Consider the following 9543-nt stretch of genomic DNA (forward strand, 5'->3'; position numbering starts at 1 on the left):
TATATATATATATATATATATATATATATATATATATATATATATATGTCATTTAAGTATACAGTATGTGAACAAGTAAACAAGAAAGTGCAATGCAGCTCATCAAAATCTTTACCCCATTGTGTAGATTATAATTCAAGTTAAACAGACATTTAAAATCTCTCCTATCACCTCCCCCAAGGACAGCCACCAGAAGACACAGACTAAACACTGAGTGGTTTTGTTTGTTTCTTTATTTCTTTGATTTTAGAGCCATGACAACTAAGATTTGTTTAGCCCTTAACACATAAACAAGAGGCTTTAAGGGGTATTTGTGACTATTTATAACTCCAATCATTTCTTCTCCATTATATTAAAAAAAAAAAAAACCCACCTGATTTGGGCTGCTGAGATAGGTCTCTGGTAAAAGTGCCTGCCAGAGGTGCAAAGATGAGTCCTAACCCATAAAACACATGGTGGAAGAAGGGAACGAAGCCTACTGTTATTCCCCAACCTCCACATGCTTGCCATAGGACACAAGGGACTGTGCTTACACACACACACACACACACACACACACACACACACACACATGCACACTAAGAATATCAACATTCAAGTCATATGTATTCATAAAGATAGACGAAAATACAACTTTATCTACTTCCAAAGTAAAAAACATTTGTCAAATAAAATATTTATGTTCTGATTAAAAGTCATTTGCAATAGATATTAAAATACTGGAAATGTAATTGATTTCACTGTTGTCACAATAAAAAATAAGCAAACAAAAGTTAGAGAGAAACAGCATAAAGGGAAATAAGATAACACTCATTTAGATGTAACCTTCACTTCATAATCTTGCATTTAAATACCAGAAAAGTATTTAAAAAACAATGAAGTATGTATTCCACTGTCTCAAAATTCTGCATGTCCTTGAAAAATACAGTCACCTGTACTCACAGTTCAATCCGTCTCTTTATTATAAATTCCCAATACTATGTTTATCCTGCAAATATTTTTTAAAAGAATTTATACATGCACAAGTATATGACTCAGCTGTAAGCAGGCAGACTTTAACAAGCAGATGTCATGTGATGTATATGCCCACTCAAGTGCTTATTTCTCGAAACAAAAGCACTTCCCTACTTAATTTAGGAAATTAGAGACAGAGTGTGTGCGTGGGTTGTTTCTGGCCAATGCTCACCCTTAGGAATCATCTCCTATAATTAGATTCCATTGAGGTGAATCCACACAATACCTGAGAGCACACAGGTAGGAGCTGAAGAGGGGTGAGATCACACCCGGGCGCCAGAAGCTCACCAGCTGTGCCACCTTGCACCTGCCTGCCAGTCTTCTCTCCGTGCCTCCATTAACTCCTCCATAAAATGAGCACCATGGTATTCAATCACACAGTGTAAGCATCTTATGAGACATAATTGGAAAAATAAAAGATGATATAAATCACCTGAGACACTTCCTGACACATCGTCAGTGCTCAGTAAGAATTATATCATACAAATGTTGACATTCAGTTAAACTCCTTATGTACTCTACCACTATCTGTTTCATTATACAGAAAAACCTCTAGAACAAGATCACTTTCCAAAAGGCAGAAGAGATGGTTCAGTGGAGAAAAATGCTTACTGAGCAAGAGTGAGGACCTGAGTTCAAGTCCCCAATGTCTCACAACAACGGGCCTGGTAGCACACATCTGGAACCTCAGCAGTGAAACTGTAGGCAGAGGCAAGAGCATACCAGGAGCTCATGAGCCAATAAGACTGGTATAAGCAGCAAATAAGGAGACCTTCTCTCAAAAAAAAAATTGGAAGGCTAGGGATGACACTGAAGATTGTTTACAGAACCTGCACTCACACTGTCACATGCAAGCACCCACACTCACACACACACACGTGTGTGTGCACACAAAGGATCAATCTCTTCACTTGAAGAAGTCAGAAATATATTTACTCATATACAAAAATGAATATAAGTATATCAAATGTGTATAAAAATGTATCCTCTTTTTTCTTAAAAACAAGGATGTCCGGTTAATATTAATATTTTGTCATGTCAAATTTCTGCTTACATTTTTCAAAAATGCAATACCATATTCTATGAAAGCCATGTATATAGTGATTGCTCTTAACTATAATTGTAAAATAATTGTGTATCGCATTTTTAACCTTAGATGCATTAATTGGTCAAGTGTTACTGCTGCCATGGCTCATTTTATTTTTACTGAGCTATACGCATAAAGTAATATATGAAATGATTATACTACAGTTCGTTGTTTAACCAGTAAGAAGTCTAAATTACTTAAGCAAGTATATTGATGATCATTTTGTTATATAACTGTTATTAGTTAGGTTTAGTATCAGTGTAAGAAGCAAAACTGCCAGTTACAATATTCAAACACCTACCTTAAGCCACTCAAAAGATTACTTTTTCCAGAATCTCACACCTATATATGACAACATCTCAATAAAATCCTTCATCAGTCTGATTCCAAAATACATGCTGTTTCCCTCTTGCCTTGAACTTCCACATGTCAGATGACCAGTGCCCTATCATGATAGGTGGCTTTATTAAAATGATGGTGCTCAATAGCCCAAAGTCTGGCCTCTGCCAACAAACCTACCCAGGTCCCCACCTACCAGGCTCTAGCTGAGTGTCCTTAGAAGAGATGTGTGATGTCACTTTGCCTGAGACCTCAAAGCATCTACCATCTACCTCATAGGGTGACCAAGAAGCTAGTGAGAAAAGGATGCCAAAGTTTAAAAACAGAGCCTGGTGTTCAAATTGTCTTGTTGCGATTAACTGTAGGATAATGGAACTATAGTCTTCTAAGAGGATAATCGATAATTAGGTGGAAATAGTTGTAATAGAATAGCGCCGTTGAAAGCTCCCTGAAGCCACAACAGCATCTCATTCTTCTGCAGCTGGTACAATGGATATATGCTCTGTTGTGAGGGCCAAGCTCTTTTCCAAGAAATCCACACTCAGGACCAGGAAAAACACACAAGCAAATAGAGTGGAGCTAACACACATTGAGCTTCCTCAATCTTCGTGAGCAGGAATTACCCAACCCATGTTCTCCCAAGAATTCTGGGGCATTGTCAACCAAGGCCTACTGCCAGGAGATCCCAGAGGCCACTGGGAACATCAACAGAGCTTCTTATTGGTAAACCCTCCAAGGGCCTCAAAACTCTAGAGGAGAGAATCAAATTGAAAGCATCTGTTTTCTTCCAAGAGTTGATGTGGGAAGTGCAGAGTACTGAAACAGAATTAGTGATAATTACGTCCGGGATGGGAAATTCCTGTCCCTCAGTGGCTGGCAAGGAGTATAGATGAAAAGATGGGGTGAGATGTTTTTCTGTCCAGGGGCCATTTTAGTTCCTTCAGCTCTCATACATTTATAGGTTCTCAATTACAGCCTGAAACAGAAGCCTCTAATTTTGGCAGATTTATTAATATCCGATTTATGTCCAGCTTCTCATACCTGAGGTAGCTATACAGAATGTTTTAATTCTGGCTTGTAAAAAAAAAATGTTTTTAAAGATGCATTCTTTAAGCTTGGATCATCTATAATTACAGTCCACAGATTTATGTTTGGACATCAGGTACAGAATGCCCTCTTAATCACACCATTAGGTTGAGAGCCCATTATTAGCTCTGGTCTGTGCAAAGCACAGCCTCCCTTTATTCCGCTCTCTAATTCTCTAGCCCACTCACATTCCTTTCTCATGCCTTGGCCAAGTATTATAACATGTTTGATGTCTGCCTTTGTGCCTTTCTGTACCCATAAGCACACACAACATGAACGTGGTTTTTCTTCTTAGCATGTATTTTTTTGTGTTTGTGTGTATGTGAAACAGTATGTATTTCCTGTTGGTTATTTTTGTCTGACTACAGAATGTGTTTTTAAGGTTAACCTACCTTAAGAACATCTACTACGTCAATTTTGGATGCAGTAAAACTCTGAATGGATGGCCACTGTATCTGCTCTCTTCTGACTTCTCCACGGATGGATGTCTTTATGGGCTATGATGGTTAATCTTTAATGTCAACCTGTCATGGGAGCCACTTAGGAGACATTTCTCCAGGCATGCCTATGAAGACATTCTTGGAGAGTTTTGGCTGAGGACTGAAGACCTTGAGTCTCACAGCACCATTCCATGGGCTGTGATCCTAGACTGAATAAAAAGAAGAGAGCAAGTGGGGAATGCAGCACTCATCTCCCCTCCACACTCTGATTGTGGATGCTGTGAGGCCAGCCACCTCACGCTCCCATCACATGCCTTCCATCATGATGGCCTGTGTCTCCTCAAACCATGACTCAAACTCTTCCTTCATTAAGCTGTGGTTGGTTGTTTTAACTGATGCATAAGGGTATATGCGGTCTGATCCAGGCTGCTTTTGCTGGTGGTACTATGAGAAAGGTCACATGCTTATCAGTTAAATGACCTTTGGAGATGCTCCACAACAGACCAGCAGTCATGTCGTTTTATATAACTACTACCCAATTGCCCAGCAGAACCCAGTATGAGCCAACTAAACTAGTCTCGCTCCCAATCATTTCCATTGTAATGTTTGGCTGCAGATAGGTTAAGGATTTTGTTTGTTTGGTTGGTTTTGGTTTTGGTTTTTGTCTTTTTCTGAGACAGGGTTTCTCTGTGTAGCCTTGGCTGTCCTGGACTCACTTAGTAGACCAGGCTGTCCTCAAACTCACAGAGATCTACCTGCCTCTGCCTCCATGAATGCTGGGATTACAGGCATGTGCCACCACCCCAGCAATTTTTTTTAATTTATAAAAGATTCTCTTGAATATATCTCAAAGAAAAATAGCTGGAATATCTAAAAATCATTAAACACATTGAGAAGTGAAGCTGTCTCAGATACCCCCAGAAGCTAAAAGCATTCTGCAAGCCATGTATTCATGTCTCTTCATAGTAAGGATGAGTTAGATTCTTAGATGTAAACCTCCCCCAAATCTTTTCTCAATGAAGACACAATTGATGACATATACATTAGGATGTTGTAATGATCATTTGTCTAGAGTTCAGAGCTTAAACCTACAAACTGCAAAATCAGCTCTTCATTAACCCACCCTAAAAGTATGACAAAATACTACCTTTGATGACTGTTATCATTTATTTAACTTAAATAAATATATTACACATAAGCCATCCTGTGACAAAAACCCTTCCAAATTCTGGAATTATTCTTGTAGGGGCCCAAACTGTATTTTAATCTTAACCATTTGACTGAAAAGCATAGGAAAGCATAGAAAAAACTCAGTCAGAATACTGTTCCCACTTCTCTCCATCTAAAACCTGCCTGTTTTGTATGGATTCCTGAATAAGAACTATTTTCATTGTTTGTTGCATAAAATATAAGCCTTATTGCATAAAATATAAATCTTGTTACTGAGACTTAATAAGAGAAAAAACTATAGGACATTTTAATCTATAGGTATACCTCAAAGATATCAATAAAGCAAATATTTCAATTAAATGTGTATCAGAATAAAACAAGCCACAAGGATCTTTTTTTGGTCTCTAAATATATTTATGAAAGTTATATTTATACTGTATTGTAAGTCTATTAAGTTAGAAATGATATGTCTCAAATGTACATATTTCTTTTAAAATATTATATTCCTCTGAGATTTTTAAAGGTCATCCTGACCTTCAGCATGTCCTAACTTTTATGATAGGTAAGGGTCTTGCCTTGATGTTGATGACTACTGACAGACCAGGAAAGTAGCAGTTGCTGAGGTCTGGAGTGGCTGTGGCAATTTCTTAAAATGAGACCTCAGTGAAGTTTGCCACATCAGTTGCTCCTGCCTTTCATGAAAGATTTAGCTATAGGGTTTGGTGCTGCTTGCTACCATTTACCTACACTAGAACTCTGTTCACACTTTGCGGCATTCCTCTCAAACCTGCTTCTGATCTAGCAACTGAGTTTATACAATAATATTCTCAATCCTTTTCAATCGTGTTCAGCCACTTAAACAATTTTTACTTGCTTATCTGAAAGAATCAATTATTCATCTAACCCAACTTTATCAAGAAACTGTAACACATCATTCACATATCTAGGCTCCATTTCTTTTTTATTTTTATTTTTATTTTTTTTAATTTTATTTTTTTCTGATCAGTTACATTTTATTAACTCTGTATCCCAGCCATGTCCCGCTCCCTCATTCCCTCCCAGTCCCTCCCTCCCTCCCTCATTTCCACCATGCCCCTTGCCAAGTCCACTGATAGGGGGGACCTCCTCCCCATTCATCTGATCCTGTTTTATCAGGTATCTTCAGGACTGGCTGCAAAGCCCTCCTCTGTGGCCTAACAGGACTGCTCCTCCCTTGGGGGGTGGGGAGGCCAAAGAGCCAGGTATAGATTTCATTATGTTTATCATATCTTACTAGGCTCCATTTCTAGCTCTATTTCTATCACATCTACAGTTACCGCCTCTGCCAGAGTCCTGAACTTCTCAAGGATCTCCCTAACGGGCTGTGGCAACTTCTCCCAAACTCCTATTTTTACTGACATTCTGATCTCCTGTGACTCATAGGCATTCTTCAGGGCATCTAAAATGTGCATGTTTTTTCAGATTTTCAGTGGGTATTACTCAAATCTATCAGATGAGTAATTACGGCAGCCCTCGCCTTTTAAAACATACCTATTAAGTTATAAAAGATGGAAGTTAAAATGACTACTTGATGCGCTGAGTGTAAAATGGGTGCTATGTTAGCAGACACGGAAATAGCATGAGTTTCAACACACATTCCTCAGAGCTCTAGGCTGATCAGGCACATTATTGATGAGAAGGGATATTCTGAAAGAAGTCTTTTTCTTTTGAAAAGAAAGGAGTTTGGAATGCTCAGTAATCTGTGTCATAAACAGGTGTGCTACTATCTAGCATAGAATGTGCCATTTATAGATCACAGAGTAAACAGGATAATAATTAAGGGAAGTAGGATCTTCAGAATGCTATGTGTCAAGTGGTCCAAGAATGGAGTTGTGCAAAGAGAATTCTGAATGCTTATGAGAAATCAAGACAAAAGTCTTGTGATCTCAGTCTTTTCAGAAACACAGAATTGTTCTTGGAATGTGTTTCAGTGACCCTCCCAGGTGTAGCAGATAGGAGTGAGTTTTCTTCAGCTGTTATTATTCATATGCCTCTATGGAAAACCATGTTTGTTGTTGTTGTTTTTGACACGTGTGGCTTCTCCTTGTGACTAAACAGCTTACTGTGCGACTCTTCTTAACCCTCACAGTATAAATTGTCTGATGCTCTGGATGAAGTTGGCTATTGCATAAGACTTTCGTCCGCCTCAATTTTAGACCCTGCTCTCCCAGATTCATGCCACCAACCAGAGCAGTAAACAGTATGTGATCATGCATTATGTGTAGGAGAAGCATCATGACCAAAACGTTGTACCCCCAAAACTCACAGTTTAAAATCCTAGCCCCCATTGTGACTGTTTTTGAAGATAACAATATTAAGGAGACAATTAAGGTCAAATGAGATACTAAAAATGAGACTGTAATCTGAGTAGAAAACAAAACAAAACACACAAAATGAAAAGCATCTGCAAGGCAGAAAAAAAACAGCACCTAAGAAACCAAACCTGTGAAAGTCTGACTTTGGACTTCCTGTCTTCAGGACAAAAGCAACAAAAACAAAACTGCTGTATATGCTCCTCAGTGTCCAATATTTTGTTATGGTATACTGAACTGACAAAACAGAGAAATGGGAGAAAGGATAAAATCAGACTTATAAGCTGCATTCTACCAGTTTTCTTTTATTCTTGCTTATCATGAGGCTTCTAAATTCAGCCCATTTGGGTGATGCATACAGAAATTCTCCATTATGGCTGAGTATTTGTCAGGGTTTGCTGGTATTTCTAACAGCTTTCTTGAATTTATTTAAATACTCTGATGTTCAATGCACACAGGTTTATAATTCACTCGTAAATTTTGCCTCCCATAATTGCATAATATTCCTATTTATTCTGTTAATGTGTTTATTTCGTTTAGTGTTTTACTTTCAGTTCCATTAATTTGGTATAATATTAATACTGTCTCTACTGCTTTCTGCATTTCTCTTTACCCAAGTTGTATATGTTGACTTTTTTAACTTTATTTTAAGCGGTTCTTGAATATATACATGTATATCTATCTGCATATTTAGGCTGGCTTTTTTATTTTCAGCATTTAAATAAATAGTTCAGCTTTTTAATATATCATTTAATAAGTTTTTTCTACAATGTTACATATTTATGTTATGGTTTTATTGTTCTCTATATTCCATGCTTTCTTCGGGTTTGATTCAATGAGGTTAGTGTTTCTCTGTTCTCTTTCTATTTGGGTGTTTTACTCTACTTTTTATTGCTACCATGGCAATTTGCCTTCATGAAACATGTCATTTATCATCTCTATTGAGCTGCTATTTATTCCATTTGCCCCCACCCGAAGACAATCAGATTAGGTCTTGCTTTTGGCTTCTGTCTCTTCTAACCAGATGAAGTATTTAGATTTATTTTAGTTAATTCCTATTGCATTAGTGATTTTTCCGTTTTCAGGGACAAGGTGCCTGCAAAGGCAACTTGATAAAAGGGACTTTGCTTTAGCTTATGGTCGTATTGTCTACCATGAGAAGGGAATGCTGGCAGCTGGCTGCACTGCATCCATAGTCAGGCAGCAAAGACACGAACGCACCTGGTACGCAGCAGGCTTGCTCCTTTTTCCTTCCGTCTGGGACCCCAACCCATGGGATAACGCCATCCATATTCAGGGTCGTCCTGTCTGCATCAATTAAACTTCTCCAGAAATGCCCAGAGCTGTGTCTCCAAACTGACTCCCAGTGTAGTCAAATAGACAATCGAGACCAACCACTTTGCTTATCAATACACTCTATAGAAAGCCCCTAAGCTTTCCCGATATCTTCGTGTTAGAATCTCAGACAGTTGTTGTTCCTACTGAAACACAGTTCTTCTTTTTGGTGTATGCTTCTGTTGTTGTTGTTGTTGTTTTGTGGATCCTACCATATTAATTTAACACAAATGTTGTTGGTCTCATTGGCTATCACTTGCCCCTTCATTTCAACTCATTAAAGTTGCTTTTTTGCTTAATCTGTCATCTGGTAGTTTTTTTTTCCTCTAGTCTTTTTCTAATAGGACAAGTAGAGAACATGCTTCTAAACCCCACCCCAGTATATAAAGATATATTTCTGTCATGCTGTGAAGTGAATGCCAGTCTTTGAGTATCAGCCCTTTCCCACACACACACACACACCAGTCTCATGGTTTTAGCATCCACTTTGCTGATACAAAGTCTTCCACAGAGAAGAAACTGCTAACCTAGGATTCTGTGCTATAACAGCTTGAAGGACAGTGTTGCATGTAGGCACGATGATTGTCATTCTCATTCTTCCTTATTGTAGAACGTGCTTGTTCTTTCTTCCTAAAATATTGGATAACATTTTTTCTTTGAAAAGAATTCTGATTGGCACATAAGCCTGTTGATATTTATGAGGTAGAATACAATTTCTGAA

At 38.1% G+C, this 9543-nt stretch overlaps 1 pseudogene; it reads left to right on the plus strand.

Moving 5' to 3' along the window:
• The window catches only part of LOC129668668 (S100P-binding protein-like), a 138822-nt pseudogene extending 130014 nt beyond the window's left edge, over window positions 1-8808 (plus strand).
• Window positions 8809-9543: the final 735 nt, after the last annotated feature.

This window comes from Psammomys obesus, unplaced genomic scaffold (genome assembly GCF_907164565.1).
Source record: "Psammomys obesus unplaced genomic scaffold, mPsaObe1.curated_primary_1811, whole genome shotgun sequence".
In the NCBI taxonomy this organism is placed as follows: domain Eukaryota; kingdom Metazoa; phylum Chordata; class Mammalia; order Rodentia; family Muridae; genus Psammomys; species Psammomys obesus.